We start from the raw sequence: 21,230 nt of genomic DNA on the forward strand, positions 1-21,230 counted from the left end.
TTCGTCGATGTGACACCTAAAATGCCGAAATTAGAGCGTGTTTAATTTTTTTTGAAAATCTTTCTGTAGCATCAAAAATAAAACTTCTAAAAAAATTCCTATTTGATCTAAATTTTTCTAAGTAGGCAATCTTAATAAAACGGTCAAAGCTGGTAAGCTCCACCAATTTCGTTACTATGAGATCACAAATGAAAAACTTACAGGGAGTTAAAAAGTCCTTGGTCATAAAAAAAAATTCTAAAAATTCTTCCCGTTGATCTAATTTTTTGTAATAAAATACAGGAATCAAAACGTAAAAAAATGTTGAATTAAAAATAAAAATTTAGAAGCAACTAGAAAGATTGCGCATCCACCACTTTTGTAGCAATTCTAATTTGTTTTTTTTTTTTTCGAAAATACTAAAAACTACCGCAAAAACAGTTTATACAGGGTGTTCTAGAACTGTAAAGAATAAAGCATCTAGCGTACACGTTCCGATCTAAACCAAATTGTATCTGTAAAATTCAACGATCTTTTCAAAAATTTATTGCAAATCTGAAGATTTTCTGAAGGTGTTTTCTGGGTTTTACCGAATTCTATGTAATTCTCTAGATATCGAACTTTCTAAGATCACTGCACAATCAGCTGTTTTTTATTTTTTTTAAAGCCATGACGTCACACCTTTGTCTTTGATTCAAGGATTTGTTTTGAGATCAGTTTCTCCTAATCCGATTATTCTAATCTTATCGCCCATTGGTATGTATTTCAAGTTGTTTTGTTAATTCTTGATCTGATAAGTTTAATAACAAGTCGCTAATTTCATTGTTGATGTGAAAAAAGGCACCATTTTGTAGTTTTATGGCCACCATAGAAACGGGCGCGGTGCCTACAAAATGGCGGTCATAACAACACTCACAAACGGGGTCAATTGCCCGTAATAATATTTTAGTACTTTGTAGATTAATTATGTAATTTAAAGCAATTTGGGTATAAATTGATGTAACAATGAGGAGACAATGGAATGATAAGATATCTATTTGGTTTTCCCACACAAAATTGACTAATTACGTGATGTCAACATGGCTAGAAAGCAGTGCTGCCAACACACTAAAAAATTCGTAGGCTTCCCTCCTTTTCGTGTTATTGACGGTTTTTCTTTATTATGATTTCTTCTTGTTTGTTTTCTCTTTCAGCGGATCGGCAACAAGACGAGTTCTTGTTGTGTCAGTCAGTCTTTCGGAAGAGAATAAAGCCTTGACTTCCACGTTTCATCAAAGGGGTTGTTGTTTACACAATAAAACTCGTGTTTACACCATGAATGTGGTCTTTATGCGACGTTTTTAGCTTGATTTAGGAAAATAAACATAACCGCGCATTACCCGGTGCATTCTTAGCGTTTTATTCAGTGCACTTTGTGTTTTGCAAACAAATGATGAATGGGAAAAGGCACTTTTCCCGCTTAAAAAAATCGTTCGTGTTTATTTTTAACGGCGATTTTTGAACACTGAGTTTGAAAAAAGAATTTTACTCACTAGGGTGCCATCCTGCAATAGCGTCGTCTTACCTGGAAAAGAAAAACAAACATTTAGAATAAGGTCAAAATAAGACAGCAAAGTGAACACAATTTCTTTTTTTTGAACTGCATACAAACATAAAAATAAAAGTTCTAGATTGGTTCAAAAATTTCTAAAAATTCTTCCCGTTGATCAAATTTTTTGTAAATTGACAGTCTTGGTAATGCAAGCAAAACTAGCGGTTTCTTAGAATTAGAACGCGTTCAATTTTTTTTGTTGTTTTTTCTTTGGTCCCCGAAATCAAAGATTCTAAAAATTCTTCTGTTCGGTCTAAATTTTTGTAAATCGGTACTCATAATAAGACAGTCAAGAGTATTAACCTCCACAAATTCCGTTGCAATGGCAACAGAAATGAAAAACTTACAGTTTTAAAAATCTTTGCTATATTTTTCTTTGATCATGAAACGACAAATTCTCAAAACTTTCCCGTCCATTTATTTTTTTTTGTAAATTGACAGTCTTGCTAAGACAAGCGAAAGTAGCAACTTCAACAAAAACTTTTGATATTGACATCTCGCTAATTTTTTAGAGTAAACTTGTTATTATACATCACTGTACGCAGAATTTTCCGCAGATTCCAAATCTGGAATTTAAATTCAGATCCGACAACAAATAACTGAGTTATGGCCGATCAAAGTTTCGGAAAGTTGATTTTCATTTTTCCTCATTTTTCGTAATTTTTAAAGTTAAATAAATATCTCGAAAACTATTTGAGATATTGAGATTCGATTTGCGCCATTCTTTTTCTCGGCTCATTTTACGTTAGAAAATGTTCTCAAAAACCCAAAATTCGATAGTCGATTTTTCGCGAAAAAAAAATTCCGACTCAAACAATGAAAATTTTTCATTTTTTTTATTTTTGGCCATAGCTTGTAAATTATTTGTCCGATCAATCTCAAATTTAGCCAGTAGATAGATTTCTAGCTCCTCTTTCGACTGATGTATAATTCAAAGCTATTAAACGTCGTTTTCAGTTTGAAAACAATTATTGAAAATCACCCTAAAATGACGTTTCCACAACAGTTTTTGACCAATGTCTCGTTTATTTATTATGCAAACTCAACAAATTTGGACTCATTTTAAGCAGAATATCACGCTGAATCCAAAAACATGAGAATTTTCAATTTTCATCGACAAATAACTGAGTTATAGTCGTTTGAATTTTTGGGTTGTCGCCAGAGGGCCAAATTTTTGAAGGTTCGAAACAATTCGTGCTCGATATCTCGGAAACTATTTTAGATATTGAGATGCGGTTTGCGCCATCGTTTTTCTCGCGATTTTTTACATAAGAAAAAGTTGATAGATTTCTCAAAAGTCGAAATTTGCAAATTTTCACAAAAATTCATGACTAAAACTATGCCAAACTTCTGATATCGACATCTCGCTTATTTTTTCGAGCAAACTTCAGTTATTATACATCCAGTGTATGCAGAATTTTCCGTAGATTCCAAATCTGGAATTTAAATTCAGATCAGACAACAAATAACTGAGTTATGGCCGATCAAAGTTTTGGAAAGTTGATTTTCATTTTTCCTCATTTTTCGTAATTTTTAAAGTTAAATATCTCGAAAGCTATTTGAGATATTAAGATGCGGTTTGCGCCATTCTTTTTCTCAGCTCATTTTACGTTAGAAAATGTTATCAAAAGCCCAAAATTCAATAGTCAATTTTTCGCGGAAAAAAATTCCGACTCAAACGATGAAAATTTTTCATTTTTTTTATTTTTGGCCATAGCTTGTAAACTATTTGTCCGATCGATATCAAATTTAGCCAGTAGATAGATTTCAAGCTCCTCTTTCGACTGATGTATAATTCAAAGCTATTAAACGTCGTTTTCATTTTAAAAACATTGATTGAAAATCACCCGAAAATGACGTCTTCAAAACCGTTTTTGGCCAATGCCTCGTTTATTTACTAAGAAAACTGAACAAATCTGGGCTCATTTTACGCAGAATGTCACGCTGAATCCAAAAACATGACAATTTTCAATTTTCGTCAACAAATAACTGAGTTATGGTTAGTTGAATTTTTGGGTTGTCACCAGAGGGCCAAATTTTTGAAGGTTCGAAACAATTCGTGCTCGATATCTCAGAAACTATTTCAGATATTGAGATGCGGTTTGCGCCATCGTTTTTCTCGCGATTTTTAACATAAGAAAAAGTTCTTTGATTTTTCTACAGTCGAAATTTGCAAATTTTCGCAAAAATTCATGACTAAAACTATGCCAAATTTCTGATGTCGATAACTCGCTACTTTTTTAGAGTAAACTAGTTATTATACATCAGTGTACGCAGAATTTTCCGCAGATTCCAAATCTGGGATTTAAATTCATTTGAATTTCGAATTTGAATTTGTGTATTTTTTGTAATTTAAAAATTCACAAATCCAGCTGTCACTTTGAACACCGGCTTATTCCACCTCTGAACCTGGCTTAGTTTAACACCGTGCTAACTTGTATTTGAACCGCTCAAAAATGTTTGTGCAACGCAAAAATCATTTAAGCCTGGGTTAAGTCAGATTTGAACCGTGTTTCTGCAACCGGCCCTTAGAAAACCTTAGAATTCTCAAAAAAAAGCTTAAAAATGGTATGTAATCTCAAAAAAACGAAAAAATTCCTGAGGAATTTCTAGGAACAAAAATTCAAAAGACAGAAGCTTGATCTCTTTGGATCATAAAAAATCGCAGAGTTTTTATGTATTCTGAAATCCTATGAAATTCTGGAAAACTCCAAAGAGTCCAGTAGAATCCTAGAAGGTCCAAGAATTCCTGAAAATCAATCAAAAATATCATCACGAAATCCTGAAGGAAACTAAAGTTTGAAGAAATCTTGACATTTTCTAAGAAAATTTCAAAGAGAATTTAAAAAAAAAACTGACAATTCCAAAGAAACTTCAAAAATTCGAAATGAATTCCGTGGATCCACAAAAAATCAGTAAAAAAATCGTTGTTTTATCTAGTCGGCTGTTACTCTTGGAACGTATGTCTTGACACCCGTCATCCACTGACATCCGTCAATTATTTATGTTTTTTGTTTTTATGTTAAGCCAAGACACATGTTCAGCCAACAAGACAAAAATTCAATTGATCCCTGTGTTTACATTATCTAATAATAGTAATAATGATAGTTTATCCAATAATAAGAAACCAGTTCCAGCGCCGCCTCGCAATAAAATCTCACCCACTTGACCCAAACAATCACATATTTGTCTCTTTATCAATAAAAATCTGCATAAACTCTCGATTTTCGCCCGGTTCACACCTGTGTGGGTTCCATTAAAAGAGAAACCATACGAAAACGCAGTGGGTTTGCAAGTGGGCTTCGACCATGATCCAAATGGAACGAAATAAAAAAAACACAATCATCTGCATGCATGAAATTCAAAACACACCCTAAAAACCGCCTGCTCTAATTTTCCATCAAATTATCCACATCAACACATAATTAGCTAATCTCTGACTAAGCAGGTTTGCAGCACACTAGATCCATCATCGTTTGACCTCTCAGTTAACAAATTAATTACCGTTTAATAAGATCTGACCTTTGACGTTTTCGAAACGCCCGATTAACGAGGAATTAAATAACCGTAAAATTAACGGTGCAGCTTCTTCGGAATGAAATTTTTCAAAGTACCGACAGTTCTTGCAGAGAGGTGTAGGTGCAGAGTCCTTGGGTAAGTTCAAAATTTCTCTTGATTAATTAAGCATGCATTTGTGGCAATTATGATCGTGTGGGCGCGCAATTAATATTGCTAAAGTAGGTCTATTTCGAAAAAGGCGTTTTTACAAAAGCGCACATGTCGACACTATCGAAATCAATATTTACATAGCGTAACACCGACTTTAAAAAAAAACGTTATCTAGAGTGCCAGGAAATAGATTTGATGGTGAAAATAGCACGTGGTCCGAGCAGGCGGTGGAAATAACCTAATGATATGTCAGACGTTTTCTTTTGACTTCCGGAAATGGGAAACCACCCTTTCGTGAGGGCGCGGAAGGTAAATTACACGATCGCACCCCATTAATTCTCGTTTACAGTAGGCGCTTTCGTATGGATTGTTAGTGTTAAGTCGAAGAAGCGCATTTCAATGAGACAAGGTGCAAACAGTTGAATGTTGATGACGTAATTTGACATTCAGTCACTGCGACACTTTTGCATGTTGGCGAATGTTTAACCTCCAACTGTCAAACAGGCGTTTTTACGGAACAATCAGAGCTACCAACTGTGACAGATGTTTATTTAGAATCCCTAGAAATTGAGGAAAGTTATCTGAGATTACCACATTTTTGACAATTGGGCGATACTTCAAAACTGTCAAGGTCAAGGTGAACTTAACCTCATTTCGTAGGAATTAAAACAATGGATACTATATCAGTGTCAAATCGATAGTTCGTGGGAATTTGGCAACGGTGAAAGTTTGGTCATTTTGTATTTGGCGCCATCATTCCTTGAATGTTAATATGGTAATTTTTTTATTACCATGCAAGTCGTGAGTTGGCAGCCCTGAAGTTTTTAGTTAAAAGTTGTGTCATTATGTCGTCTGCTCCCGAACTGTCAAATGAAATTTCTCTCCTACGCGTAAATAAAGAAATGCGTACTTTGAGTTGCCTCTTTTAAACTAAATAATGTCGTTTTCTAATTTCCTTCGATCCTTCGGATCTCGGGAAATAATAGCGCTCGGGCCAGAAAACCGTCTTCTCCCCTTGGTATATAATTACTATTATTGTCTTCTTCAATTTTTTCTTTTGATTTTTTTTACGATTTTCAAAGATTCTGTGAAACGTTCGTATAAAATCTTTAGGATTTCCGTTGGGATTTTGCAGGATAAAAAGCTGTGGAACGCCTGGGATTATTAGGGTAATCTCAAAGACTTTTTCAAATTTCTCCAGTGTTCCAGGATATTAAAGTTCCCGGGGATTCTCTAGGATATTCTCTACGATTATCAAGGTTTCTTTTTTAGAATTCTGTGGGCTTTTGTTGGATGCTGCCTAAACTCTTCAGGATTTTTTTAAAATTTGACGAGACTTTTTATTTTTTTTTTTCAAAATTGTTTGGAATCCTTTTCTAGGTTTCTACAGGATTTCGTAAATTCGCTGAAATCTTGTGGCAAGCACTGACATTTTGCGTGATTTCTGGAATCCTCTAGGATTTTAAGGATTCTTCAAAAATCTCTTTTAATAATCTTCAGAAATCCCACGGGACTTCTGATAGGATGGTGTGAGAGTAACAAGAAGTTTTTTCCAGAAATTTCTCACGAATTCTTAGAATGTTCTAAGAGTCTACAGGTTGCTTCAGGATTCCCTGCGATTTATTAGATTTTTTTAGAAATGTATAGGATGATCTATAAATCTTTAATTTTTCTTCAAAATTTTTTAAGATCTTCAGTTATTTTTTTGATCTGCGACATTATCTAATATTTAGTGGTATTTTAAGATTTTCCAGGACTTTTTAATCTTCCCTCTTATTCTTCGGGACTCTTAAGAATCCGATAAACTTCTCCTGTCTAGGTTTCTGCAAGATTCTAGAAACGCTCAGAGAACTTGTGGCATGCACTGACATTTTGTGAAAGTTTTGCGATCCTCCAGGATTTTTAGGATTCTTCAGGAATGCTTGAGTCTCTTCAAGATCATCCAGGATTCAGAAGAAGTTTTTTCCAAGAATCACACGAATATTTAAAATTTTCCAAGATTCCACAGGTTCCCTGCGATTTATTAGGCTTTTCTAGAATTCTATAAGATGCTCTAAATCTTTAATTTTTCTGCAAAAGTCTTTAAAATGAAATTGTCAAGCTTAAAAATTTTAATTTAAAAAAAAAATTTGAAATCGCTCTAAAATAAAAAAATTCTAAAACTCCTACTTTTTATTCTAAAATGCCGAAATTTAGTCTAGTCAACAGACGCCTTTAAATTAATAAGAACACGAAATTTTATTGCTCTAATATTAAAATTGTCTAAAAAAGTCTAAAAATTTCGTTTTTTGATCTAAAATTCTGTAATTTAGTCACTTCTTAAACGCATCTTAGATAATAACGCCCCCAAAGTTCACTGCTTTATTCTTAAAATTGTAGAATTTATTTATTTTAATAAAAAAAGTTTAAATTTTGATTCTGACTTGGAAATAAAAATCTAAAAATTGTTTTTTGCTCTAAAATTCTAATTTAGTACACTTCATAAACACACCTTAGGCAGTGACGTCACCAAATTTCACTACTCTAATCTTAAAAAAACAATGCGGCATTTATTAAATTTAATAAAAAAAAAAGTTTAGATTTTTAGTTCAATTGAAAAAAAAAATTCTAAAAATTTTCATTTTTGGTCTCAAATTCTGTAATTTAGTGCACTTCATAACGCATCTGCATTAATGAGTCCGCCAAATTTTATTGGTTTGGCGTTAAAATAGTTAGATTTATAAAATTTAATAAAAAAAAAGGTTAGATTTTGAGTCCGACTTGGAAAAAAAATTCTAAAAATTTTGTTTTTTGATCTAAAATTCTGTAATTACGTGAACTTCATAAACGCATCGTATATGTATAATAACGCCACCAAATTTCACTGCTCGAATCTTAAAATTGAAAAATTAATTAATAAAAAAATGTTTCGATTTTGATTCCGACTTGGAAAAAAATTCTAAAAAATTTGTTTTTGGTCTAAAATTCTGTAGTTTAGTGCACTTCATAAACGCATCTTGGATAAGGACGCCACCACATTTCACTGCTGTAATGTTAAAATGGTGGAATTGATTGAATTTAATAAAAAAGTTTTGTTTTGGAGTCCGGCTTAGCAACAAAAAAATCTAAAAATTTTGTTTTTTGATCTAAAATTCTCTAATTAAGTACACTTCATAGATGCACCTTGAAAAATGAGTCCACTAAATTTCATTGCTTTAGCATCAAAATTGTAAGATTTATAAAATTTAATAAAAAAAGTTTAGAGTTTAAGTCCGACTTGGAAACACAAAATTCTAAAAATTTTGTTTTTGATCTAAAATTCTGTAATTTCGTGCACTTCATAAACGCATCGTATATAATAATGCCACCAAATTTCACTGCTCAAATCTTAAAATTGGAAAATTAATTAATAAAAAAATGTTTCGATTTTGATTCCGACTTGGAAAAAAATTCTAAAAACTTTGTTTTTGGTCTAAAATTCTGTAGTTTAGTGCACTTCATAAACGCATCTTGGATAAGGACGCCACCACATTTCACTGCTGTAATGTTAAAATGGTAGAATTGATTGAATTTAATAAAAAAGTTTTGTTTTGGAGTCCGGCTTAGCAACAAAAAAATCTAAAAATTTTGTTTTTTGATCTAAAATTCTCTAATTAAGTACACTTCATAGATGCACCTTGAAAAATGAGCCCACTAAATTTCATTGATTTAGCATCAAAATTGTAAGATTTATAAAATTTAATAAAAAAAGTTTAGATTTTAATTCCGACTTGGAAACACAAAATTCTAAAAATTTTGTTTTTGATCTAAAATTTTGTAATTTCGTGCACTTCATAAACGCATCGTATATGTGTAATAACGCCACCAAATTTCACTGCTCGAATCTTAAAATTGGAAAATTAATTAATAAAAAAATGTTTCGATTTTGATTCCGACTTGGAAAAAAATTCTAAAAAATTTGTTTTTGGTCTAAAATTCTGTAGTTTAGTGCACTTCATAAACGCATCTTGGATAAGGACGCCACCACATTTCACTGCTGTAATGTTAAAATGGTGGAATTGATTGAATTTAATAAAAAAGTTTTGTTTTGGAGTCCGGCTTAGCAACAAAAAAATCTAAAAATTTTGTTTTTTGATCTAAAATTCTCTAATTAAGTACACTTCATAGATGCACCTTGAAAAATGAGTCCACTAAATTTCATTGCTTTAGCATCAAAATTGTAAGATTTATAAAATTTAATAAAAAAAGTTTAGAGTTTAAGTCCGACTTGGAAACACAAAATTCTAAAAATTTTGTTTTTGATCTAAAATTCTGTAATTTCGTGCACTTCATAAACGCATCGTATATAATAATGCCACCAAATTTCACTGCTCAAATCTTAAAATTGGAAAATTAATTAATAAAAAAATGTTTCGATTTTGATTCCGACTTGGAAAAAAATTCTAAAAACTTTGTTTTTGGTCTAAAATTCTGTAGTTTAGTGCACTTCATAAACGCATCTTGGATAAGAACGCCACCACATTTCACTGCTGTAATGTTAAAATGGTGGAATTTATTGAATTTAATAAAAAAAAGTTTTGTTTTGGAGTCCGGCTTAGCAACAAAAAAATCTAAAAATTTTGTTTTTTGATCTAAAATTCTCTAATTAAGTACACTTCATAGATGCACCTTGAAAAATGAGTCCACTAAATTTCATTAATTTAGCATCAAAATTGTAAGATTTATAAAATTTAATAAAAAAAGTTTAGATTTTAATTCCGACTTGGAAACACAAAATTCTAAAAATTTTGTTTTTTGATCTAAAATTCTGTAATTTTGTGCACTTCATAAACGCATCGTATATAATAATGCCACCAAATTTCACTACTCGAATCTTAAAATTGGAAAATTAATTAATAAAAAAATGTTTCCATTTTGAATCCGACTTGTAAAGAAAATTCTAAAAAAATTGTTTTTGGTCTAAAATTCTGTAGTTTAGTGCACTTCATAAACGCATCTTGGATAAGGACGCAACCACATTTCACTGCTGTAATGTTAAAATGGTGGAATTGATTGAATTTAATAAAAAAAGTTTTGTTTTGGAGTCCGGCTTAGCAACAAAAAAATCTAAAAATTTTGTTTTTGATCTAAAATTCTCTAATTAAGTACACTTCATAGATGCACCTTGAAAAATGAGTCCATTAAATTTCATTGATTTAGCATTAAAATTGTAAGATTTATAAAATTTAATAAAAAAAGTTTAGACTTTAAGTCCGACTTGGAAACACAAAATTCTAAAAATTTTGTTTCTTGATCTAAAATTCTGTAATTTAGTGCACTTCTTAAACGCATCTTAGATAATAACGCCCCCAAAGTACACTGCTTTATTCTTAAAATTGTAGAATTAATTTATTTTAATAAAAAAAGTTGATTCTGACCTGGAAATAAAAATCAAAAAATTTTGCTTTTTGCTCTAAAATTCTAATTTAGTATACTTCATAAACACACCTTAAGCAGTGACGTCACCAAATTTCACTACTCTAATCTTAAAAAAAAATGCGAAATTTATTAAATTTAATAATAAAAAAGTTTTTGAGTTCAACTTGGAAAAAAAAATTCTAAAAATTTTGTTTTTTGGTCTCAAATTCTGTAATTTAGTGCACATCATAAACGCATCTGGATCAATGAGTCCGCCAAATTTTATTGGTTTAGCGTTAAAATTGTAAAATTTATAAAATTTAATAAAAACAAGGTTAGATTTTGAGTCCGACTTGGAAAAAAATTCTAAAAATTTTGTTTTTTGATCTAAAATTCTGTAATTTCGTGCACTTCATAAACGCATCGTATATAATAACGCCACCGAATTTCACTGCTCGAATCTTAAAATTGGAAAATTAATTAATAAAAAAATGTTTCGATTTTGATTCCGACTTGGAAAAAAATTCTAAAAAAATTATTTTTTGTTATAAAATTCTATAATTTAGTACACTTCATAAACACACCTTAGACAATGACGTCACCAAATATCACTTCTGTAATCCTAAAAAAAAATGCGGAATTTATTGAATTTAATAAAAAGTTTCGATTTTGAGTCCGACTTAGCAACAAAAAAATCTAAAAATTTTGTTTTTTGATCTAAAATTCTCTAATTACGTACACTTCATAGATGCACCTTGAGTCCACTAAATTTCATTGATTTAGCATTAAAATTGTAAGATTTAGAGTTTAAGTCCGACTTGGAAACACAAAATTCTAAAAATTTCGTTTTTTGATCTAAAATTCTCTAATTTAGTACACTTTAGAGCCCTTGACATATTCTCTAAAATGCTCGAAGTGCATCTAGGACAATGTGGGATTCTCCGAGATCCTATAAAATTCTCTACGATTTTCCAGAATTCATTAGAACTCTTTAGATCTTTCATTAGAACTCCGAAGGCCGCTCTAAACTTAGCATCTCCTAATATCCCCATAAATTTCCCGCCCATTTGTCTTGACAAAAGAACACCTCCCACACCACCATCCAATCCTTTCAATTGTTTTCACGATCAATTAAGAAAATCAATAAAAATGAACATTTCTCTATGAAAACCTTGACGAATCAATAATTTCTCAAGCCTCGAATCTTTTCAAAAACCTGCGACCTTTCTGCTAGATTAAGATTCAGGAATTCAATTATCACCAATTTAAGGAGAAAAAATATTGCAAGATCGCGTCATATCACATCCCACACACGACCAGTGTGTCAATGTCACAAAGTGACATAATTGAGTGTCAGCAGGTGTAACACCAAGCAGGCGGCGACATCTGACGACTAGATCGTTTAACCGAAATTACAAATCAAGTACACATGGAGTGTAAAAAATTGTATACATAACTTGAAATCAAACGGTGCGCTAATGAATTGCTTCGATTAAGTTATGAGAATGGCATTTTTAAAATGTTGCTAATTTTGTTCATCATCAATATTCATCTCATGTTTCTCCAATATCGCATCTCAGTCATGAATTATTTATGATTACAAAACGTTTTATTGTAGGAAGTTACATCACAAATGACATGACAGATTGGCGAATTTTTGGGATAATTAAATAGAATTCTCATAAATCGTCTGCGCTGACATTTAAATTGTGTTTACCGAGCGCGCGTGACATAATTCTGAAAATTGATTATATCTTTCTTAAAAAATGGTTACCTTGGGTCTGTTACAATTTATGATTGTGGTACTATTGACCCAAAAAGATAAGTAATAAGTCATAGATTTTGAACTTGAGATTGTGGAAATGAAATGGGGAGCAAAAGAGCTGCGTTTTTTTTGTAGGGTTGGTAATAAGACGACATTAAACAGGAGCACCAACCCACTAAAACTCCGCATTTTTTATTAATCCCTGCAGCGGTAAAAAGCGAAGCCGAAGTAATACAATTATAATGAACTGGTAGGACTAGAACGGGTTCTCCAGCGGCTGGCAACCCACAATACACGCGCGCATCGATGGAAATCTAACGCGGAAACTAAACTCTCTTTTTGTAAAATAGATGCACCCCCATTCACGCCCCTTCTGTACTAAATCATCGTCAGAATGTACAGAAATTAACAAAATTTTCTCGCATCGGCACAATTTTTTTTGGCATTTTCGCCCACCCCAAGCTCTTCATGTGGGAGGCCTGTGGGAGTCAAACTCAAAAAAACGCAAATTTAAGCCCCTGTGCAGGTTGGCGATCCTCTTCTTCTGGTGCGGAAGTCGGGGCGGAGTTACATAATTGCAAAGAAAGCGTGTGGAGGTTCCCGAAACATGACTTTGCTATAAAAACGTTTCTTGTTCTTGCTACTTATCGATTGAATTTATAAGATGTACGATTAATTTATGGTGTTTAACTTCAAGCCTCACGGCGTCCAGGAGGAAGTGGAATATGTTAGAAGTTCTGCAAGAATGTTTACAGAGCGAGGCGAGGTTTTCCTGTGTGCATGTTAACATCAGTCGATGAAAAAAAAATTAAAATGATTCTAAAATTGAGTCGAATTTATGTAATTTATAGAAAAAAATCTAAAAATTCTGAAAAAGGATAATATGCCCACAAAATGCCAATGTTCTACCATTAGAACTGTCTAATTTATAAAATTTAATTAAAAGAAATGAAATTTGAGTTCGTCTTGAAATTAAAAATTTCTAAAATTCTTATTTCTCGCTCTAAAATTCTGTAATTTAGAACACTCAATAAACACCTCTAAAGTAATTAATCCACCAAATTACATTTCATTGACCTTAAAAGTGCTGAATTTACATAAGTTATAAAAAAAACGGATTTAGAGTTCGTTCTAAAACAAAAAAAAATCTAAAATTCTTACTTCTTGGTCTAAAATTCTGAAATTTCGTAGAGTCAACAAATGCTTCAGATGTAATAAGTGGTAAAAATTTCATTGCTATAACATTAAAATTGTCGGATTTACAAAATTTAATATTTGAATTTCCCCACGAATAAAAATTCAAAAAAAAATTTTTTGGTCTAAAATTCTGTAATTTAGTACACGTCCTAAACGCATTTGAAGTAATAAGTCCTCCAAATGTCATTGCTTTAACGTTCAAATTGTGAGATTTATAAAGATTTAATTAAAAAAATTGGATTTTCGAGACCGACCAGAAAATAAAAAATTCTAAAAATTTTGTTTTTTGATCCAAAATTCTGTAATTTAGTACACGTCATAAACGCATCTGAAGTAATAAGTCCACCAAATTCCATTGCTTTAACGATGAAATTGTGAAATTTATAAAAATTTAATAAAAAATAATAATTTTTGAATCCAAACTGAAAATAAAAAATTCTAAAAATTTTGATTTTTGGTCTAAAATTCTGTAATTTAGTATATTTCATAAACGCATAAAAAAATAAGTCTACAAAATTTCATTGCATTAACGTTAAAATTGTAAAATTTATGAAAAAAAAAAAGAGAATTTTCGAGTCCCAACTAGAAATACAAAATTCTAAAATTTTGATTTTTGCTCTAAAATTTTGTAATTTAGTACATTTCATAAACGTATGTAAAGTAATAACTCTACCAAGTTTCATTGCCTTAACGTTAAAATTGTGAGATTTATAAAACTTTAATTAAAAAAAAATAATTTTTGAGTCCGATCTGCAAATAATAAACTCAAAAATTTTGATTTTTTGTCTAAAATTCTGTAAATTAGTATATGTCATAATCGCATCTAAAGTAATAGGTCTACGAAATTTCATTGCTTTAACATTAAAATTGTGAGTTTTGTAAAATTTAATAAAAGAATTAGATTTTCGAGTTAAACCAGCAAATAAAAAATTCTAAAAAATTTAGTTTTTGCTCTAAAATTCTGTAATTTAATACATTTCATAAACGAATGTAAACTAATAAATTTACCAAGTTTCATTGCTTCAACGTTAAAATTGGGAGATTCATAAAAATTTAATTAAAAAAAATGGAATTTCGAATCCGACTTGCAAACAATAAATTCAAAAAAATTTGATTTTTTGTCTAAAATTCTGTAAATTACTACATGTCATAATCGCATCTAAAATAATAGGTATACCAAATTTCATTGCTTTAACATTAAAATAGTGAGTTTTGTCAAATTTAATAAAAAAAATAGATTCTCGAGATGGACTAGCAAAAAAAAATTTAGTTCTTGGTCTAAAATTTTGAAACTTGGTACAATTCATAAACACATTTAAAGTAATAAGTCCAACAAATTTCACCGCTTTAGTGTTAAAATTGTAGAATCAATTAAATCAAATGATAAAAAAAGTTGGATTTTAACTCCGACTTGGAATAAAAAAAAATAAGTTTTTTTTGGTCTAAAATTCTGTTATTTAAAACACTTTATAAAAAACAAATCTTATTCAATAAGTTCATTAAACATAATAAATGTAACGTTAAAATTGAAGGGAGTGAACGACTTTATTAATGAACGTTTGAATTTTGAGTTCGTGCTTGAAATAAAAAATTCAAAAATTTTGATTCCGTGATCTAAAATTCTAAAATTTCGTGAACTCGATGCATACCCTTAAAGTAAATCTAATCTCTAGATCATTAGAACTGTGGGACTTACAAAAGTTAATTAAAAAAATTTATTTACCTTTCGATCTAAAAAAATTCTAAAATTCTAAAATTTCGTGCAGTCAATAAACGAATCTGATGTAATATGTGATCCAAATTTCATTGCTTGAACACCTTGAACATTGTTGAATTTTCAAAATTTTATATTTAGAAAATTTTGGATTTTCAGTTTGTTTCCCAAATGAAAACTCTAAAATTTTTACTTTTTGATTTAAAATTCTGTAATTTAGTACGCTTCATTAACGCATCCGAAGCAATAACTCCACAAACTTTCATTGCTTTAATGTCAAAGTTGCAGAATTTACAGAATTAAATATAAAAAAAAAAAATAAAATTTTGAATCCGACTTTAAAGTTTTAATTTTTGATCTAAAATTTTATAATTTAGTACACTTTATAAACGCATGTGAAGTAACAAGTGCACCCAATTTTATTAATTTCACGATTAAATTACAATATATACAAAATTTAATTTAAAAAAATAAATTTTTAGTAGGACTTAGAAGAAAAAAATCTAAAAATCTAAAATGCTGAAATTTAGAGCACTCTACAAATACTTCTAAAGTAAGAAGTCCACCAAATTTGATTACTTTATCGTTAAGACTCTCCGAATTACACAATGTAAACAAAAAGTAACATAACCATCTCATTGTCCAAAAAAGTTCCAATAGAGCAAGAAAAACACAAAAACAAAACGAAATAAAAATAGAAATATGAACGCAAAGTTCAAGTTCAAGCGCCGCTGAACTCAAAAAGACGCGAAGTTATCTGAAACGAAAACAAATAAAAGAAACTGTTAAGTTCCGATGACTTTCTTTAAGTTTAGCGCTGTCAAAAGTCATCTGTTGGCGTCGCCCTCAAGACGTTGCTCATAATTAAGAAGAAACAAGAATAACTCTGCCCCATTTTCCAGTAATTAAGCTCCAAGAACTAATGACTGCCTCTGAACAATGGATGAACTTGGAAAATGCAAATTCGACCATTACAGCGTCTGGACATAATTACACATAACGGGTGTTTACATAAAAACGTCATTCTGTCAAAATCCCGAGATTTGTGACGTTTCCTTTATTTGAACACCTGCTAGATTGATGAAATTGTAAAATGAAACATTTGTTATTCAAATAGACAATGATGAATTGGTTTAAGAGTTACTAAAGCGTGTCTTAATTCTGCATATAATAATAGTTATTAAACGCGATTAGAACCTCGAACTGTGACGATGCTCCCGCCCGAGATTCCCTGGATTTCTTCCCATAGAAGCGGCCTTGAACCCGTCGAAATTTCCACTGCCATGCCATGGAGCAAAAACTAAGAAAACACAATTTTTCCCATTATTTCTTCGTATCAGATCAAATTGGGTTCCACGCCTTCGCGCCCTCATACTTGTTTCCGCAAAATGGTGAGAATATAGAGCAATTAAACACAGTTAAGTTGAAATTACTGCCAATTAACATCTGCTTACAACGAACCGACATTTCCGATTGGTTTGATCGAATAATGGCAAGTTACGTTACGGAAAAATTGAGAACAAAAAGTGAGTCCTCAAGGTTGGAGCGAGTGCTATTTACAGGTTGCGTCACTGAATAATTTAATTTAATTAAGTTTTAAATTAAGATGATTAGTTATCATCGCTCTTTAATTTTAATTTTGTGTTTCATGGCTGTGGTTGCGTGCTAGAACTAGGACTAGAGTGACACTAAAGAATGGAGGAAACTTGACTGGGTTTTTTAATGGTTCGAGCCGAACGCGGCCTCAGAGAAATGATTAATTAGTAATTATAATTCATCAAATTTTATGTCTTTAGGCGTTGAAAAATTACGTGTGTTGTAACATTGAACATCACGACTTGTTATAATAACTACCGAATAAATCAATACTGGCCAAATTGCTTTGCAAATTAGTTTTCATTCATTCTTTCTGGTCGTAGACAATGAAGATAGACTGGCAGATGGCATCCGTTTTTTTTTGTTTGAGCTATTTCAGTCACATCCTGTAGAATTTATGGGAAGGACTAAACGATTTTTCGACTTTGAGTCTTCGCAGTTCTACTTGAAATAAATTAATAATTTTAGAATGTTTTATTGAGATTCGAAATTTTCCGTTTAAATTCTGTAAGTCAGAAAGTTTTAATCTTACAGTAATAAAATTCGATCGTCTTATTACTTCAACTGTGGTTATTGAGTGTACTAAATTTCAGAATTTTAGAACAAAACTTAACAGTCTTAGAATTTTTTATTGAAAAGGATGAATTTGAAATCTAAAGTTTTTACTACATTTTTTAAGTCCTACAATTTTAATGTTAAAGTGATGGAATTTTGTGGACTTATTACTTTAGATGCGTTTATAAACTGTACTAAATTTCAGAATTTTAGACAAAAAACTAACATTTTTAAAAAAATTCTAAGCCGGATTTAAAATCCAAACTTTTTGTATTTATTTCCATAAATCGTACAATTTTAACCATAAACCAATGAAATTTGGGGGACTTATGAATTCAGATGCGTATAAAAAACTACAAAACTTTAGACTAAAAAATTACAATTTTAAAAAAATTTATTTGGAACGCAAACTAACAATCCAATGTTTTCTAAATATTAAATTCTCTATATCCGGCAATTTCAATAATAAAGCAATGAAATTTTGCAGACTCACTGCTTCAAAGGCGTTTGTCAAGTGTTTAAAATTACCAAATTTTAAATCAAAAAGTATAAATGTTTTAATTTTTTTAGTTTCAAAATCGGACTTCGAAATCCAAATTTCCTGATTAATTTCCATAAATCCGCGAATTTTAAACTTAAACCACTAAAATTTCGTAAACCTGTTAATTTAGAAGTGTTTATGAAATGTACTGAATTATCAAATTTTAAATCAAAAAGTAAAAATTTTAGAATTTTTTATTTCAAAGTCAAACTCAAAATCCATTTTTTTTTATCAATTTCCATAAATCCTGCAATTTTAACCTTAAACCAATGGAAGTTGGTGTCATTATTACATCAGATGCGTTTATTAGGTGTACTAAATTACAAAATTTTAGATCAAAAAGTAAACTTTTTAGAATTTTTTATTTCGGACACGAACTCAAAATCCAAACTTTTTATTAATTTCCATAAATACTACAATTTTAACCTTAAACCAAAGAAATTTGATGTACTCATTACTTCGGCTGCGTTTACTTAGTGTACTTAAAAGCAGAATTTTAGATCTAAAAGTAAAATTAAAAAAAATATATATTTCGAAAGCGAACTCAAAATACAAACTATTTTTATTAATTTCCATAAATCCTGCAATTTTAACCTTAAACCGAGGAAATTTGGTGTACTCATTTCTTTGGATGAGCTTATTAGGTGTACTAAATAACAGAATTTTAGATCAAAAAGTAAAATTTTTAGAAACTTTTATTTCGAAAGCGAACACAAAATTCCAACTTTTTGTTATTAATTTCCATAAATCCTACAATTTTCACCTTAAAGCAAAGAACTTTGGTGTACTTATTTCTTTGAATGAGCTTATTAGGTGTACTAAATAACAGAATTTTAAATCAAAAAGTAAAATTTTTAGAATTTTTTATTTCGAAAGCGAACTCAAAATACAAACTTTTTTATTAATTTCCATAAATCCTACAATTTTAACCTTAAACCAAGGAAATTTGGTGTACTCATTTCTTTGGATGAGCTTATTAGGTGTACTAAATAACAGAATTTTAGATCAAAAAGTAAAATTTTTAGAATTTTTTATTTCGAAAGCGAACACAAAATTCCAACTTTTTGTTATTAATTTCCATAAATCCTACAATTTTAACCTTAAAGCAAAGAACTTTGGTGTACTTATTTCTTTGAATGGGCTTATTAGGTGTACTAAATAACAGAATTTTAAATCAAAAAGTAAAATTTTTAGAATTTTTTGTTTCGAAAGCGAACTCAAGATACAAACTTTTTTAATAATTTCCATAAATCCTACAATTTTAACCTTAAACCAAGGAAATTTGGTGTACTCATTTCTTTGGATGAGCTTATTAGGTGTACTAAATAACAGAATTTTAGATCAAAAAGTAAAATTTTTAGAAACTTTTATTTCGAAAGCGAACACAAAATTCCAACTTTTTGTTATTAATTTCCATAAATCCTACAATTTTAACCTTAAAGCAAAGAACTTTGGTGTACTTATTTCTTTGAATGAGCTTATTAGGTGTACTAAATAACAGAATTTTAAATCAAAAAGTAAAATTTTTAGAATTTTTTATTTCGAAAGCGAACTCAAAATACAAACTTTTTTATTAATTTCCATAAATCCTACAATTTTAACCTTAAACCAAGGAAATTTGGTGTACTCATTTCTTTGGATGAGCTTATTAGGTGTACTAAATAACAGAATTTTAGATCAAAAAGTAAAATTTTTAGAATTTTTTATTTCGAAAGCGAACACAAAATTCCAACTTTTGTTATTAATTTCCATAAATCCTACAATTTTAACCTTAAAGCAAAGAACTTTGGTGTACTTATTTCTTTGAATGGGCTTATTAGGTGTACTAAATAACAGAATTTTAAATCAAAAAGTAAAATTTTTAGAATTTTTTGTTTCGAAAGCGAACTCAAAATACAAACTTTTTTATTAATTTCCATAAATCCTACAATTTTAACCTTAAACCAAGGAAATTTGGTGTACTCATTTCTTTGGATGAGCTTATTAGGTGTACTAAATAACAGAATTTTAGATCAAAAAGTAAAATTTTTAGAAACTTTTATTTCGAAAGCGAACACAAAATTCCAACTTTTTGTTATTAATTTCCATAAATCCTACAATTTTAACCTTAAAGCAAAGAACTTTGGTGTACTTATTTCTTTGAATGAGCTTATTAGGTGTACTAAATAACAGAATTTTAAATCAAAAAGTAAAATTTTTAGAATTTTTTATTTCGAAAGCGAACTCAAAATACAAACTTTTTTATTAATTTCCATAAATCCTACAATTTTAACCTTAAACCAAGGAAATTTGGTGTACTCATTTCTTTGGATGAGCTTATTAGGTGTACTAAATAACAGAATTTTAGATCAAAAAGTAAAATTTTTAGAATTTTTTATTTCGAAAGCGAACACAAAATTCCAACTTTTTGTTATTAATTTCCATAAATCCTACAATTTTAACCTTAAAGCAAAGAACTTTGGTGTACTTATTTCTTTGAATGGGCTTATTAGGTGTACTAAATAACAGAATTTTAAATCAAAAAGTAAAATTTTTAGAATTTTTTATTTCGAAAGCGAACTCAAAATACAAACTTTTTTATTAATTTCCATAAATCCTACAATTTTAACCTTAAACCAAGGAAATTTGGTGTACTCATTTCTTTGAATGAGCTTATTACATGTACCAAATAACAGAATTTTAGATCAAAAAGTAAATTTTTTGGAATTTTTTATTTCGAAAGCAAACACAAAATTCAAACTTCTTTTTTATTAATTTCCATAAATCCTATAATTTTAACGTAAAACTAATAAAATTTGGTAAACTCATTAATTCAAATGTGTTTATTAAGTGTACCAAATAAATAATAAAATTTAAAAAAAAATTTATTTCGAATGCGGACTCAAAATTCAAACTTTTTTAATAATTTCCGTAAATCCAACAATTTAAACCTCATTACTTTGGATGCGTTTATTAAGTGTACTACATTATATAATTTTAGAATCAAAAAATAAAATTTTAGAATTTTTTATTTTGAAGACGAACTCAAAATCCAAACTTCTTTATTAAATTCTATATGTTTAGGCCACCACCAATTCATAAATCCACCCCCTCTGTACCAACTGAGGGTGGCAGGGTGGGGTGAGACATAACAAATTAGTTTTTAAGCATTCAAAATTCTAAACTCGAAAGAGTAAGTCGTTGTACCGATAATTCAATAAACATCCAAAAACCATTTGAGTCGAATCACTATTCCGTGTTACAACAT

General features: G+C 29.9%; 1 long non-coding RNA gene across 1 annotated transcript in view; it reads right to left on the bottom strand.

The window, feature by feature from the left end:
* Window positions 1-292: 292 nt before the first annotated feature.
* LOC148180495 (uncharacterized) overlaps window positions 293-21,230 on the bottom strand; it is a 40,903-nt gene continuing 19,965 nt past the window's right edge. Inside the window, exon 3 of the long non-coding RNA XR_015771714.1 lies at window positions 293-1,543. This is a non-coding gene — a long non-coding RNA (uncharacterized LOC148180495). The remainder of the gene's footprint in view (window positions 1,544-21,230) is intronic.

The sequence above is a fragment of the Gnatocerus cornutus genome, chromosome 1 (assembly GCF_029298725.1).
Source record: "Gnatocerus cornutus isolate USDA-ARS CGAHR chromosome 1, icGnaCorn1.1, whole genome shotgun sequence".
NCBI lineage: Eukaryota > Metazoa > Arthropoda > Insecta > Coleoptera > Tenebrionidae > Gnatocerus > Gnatocerus cornutus.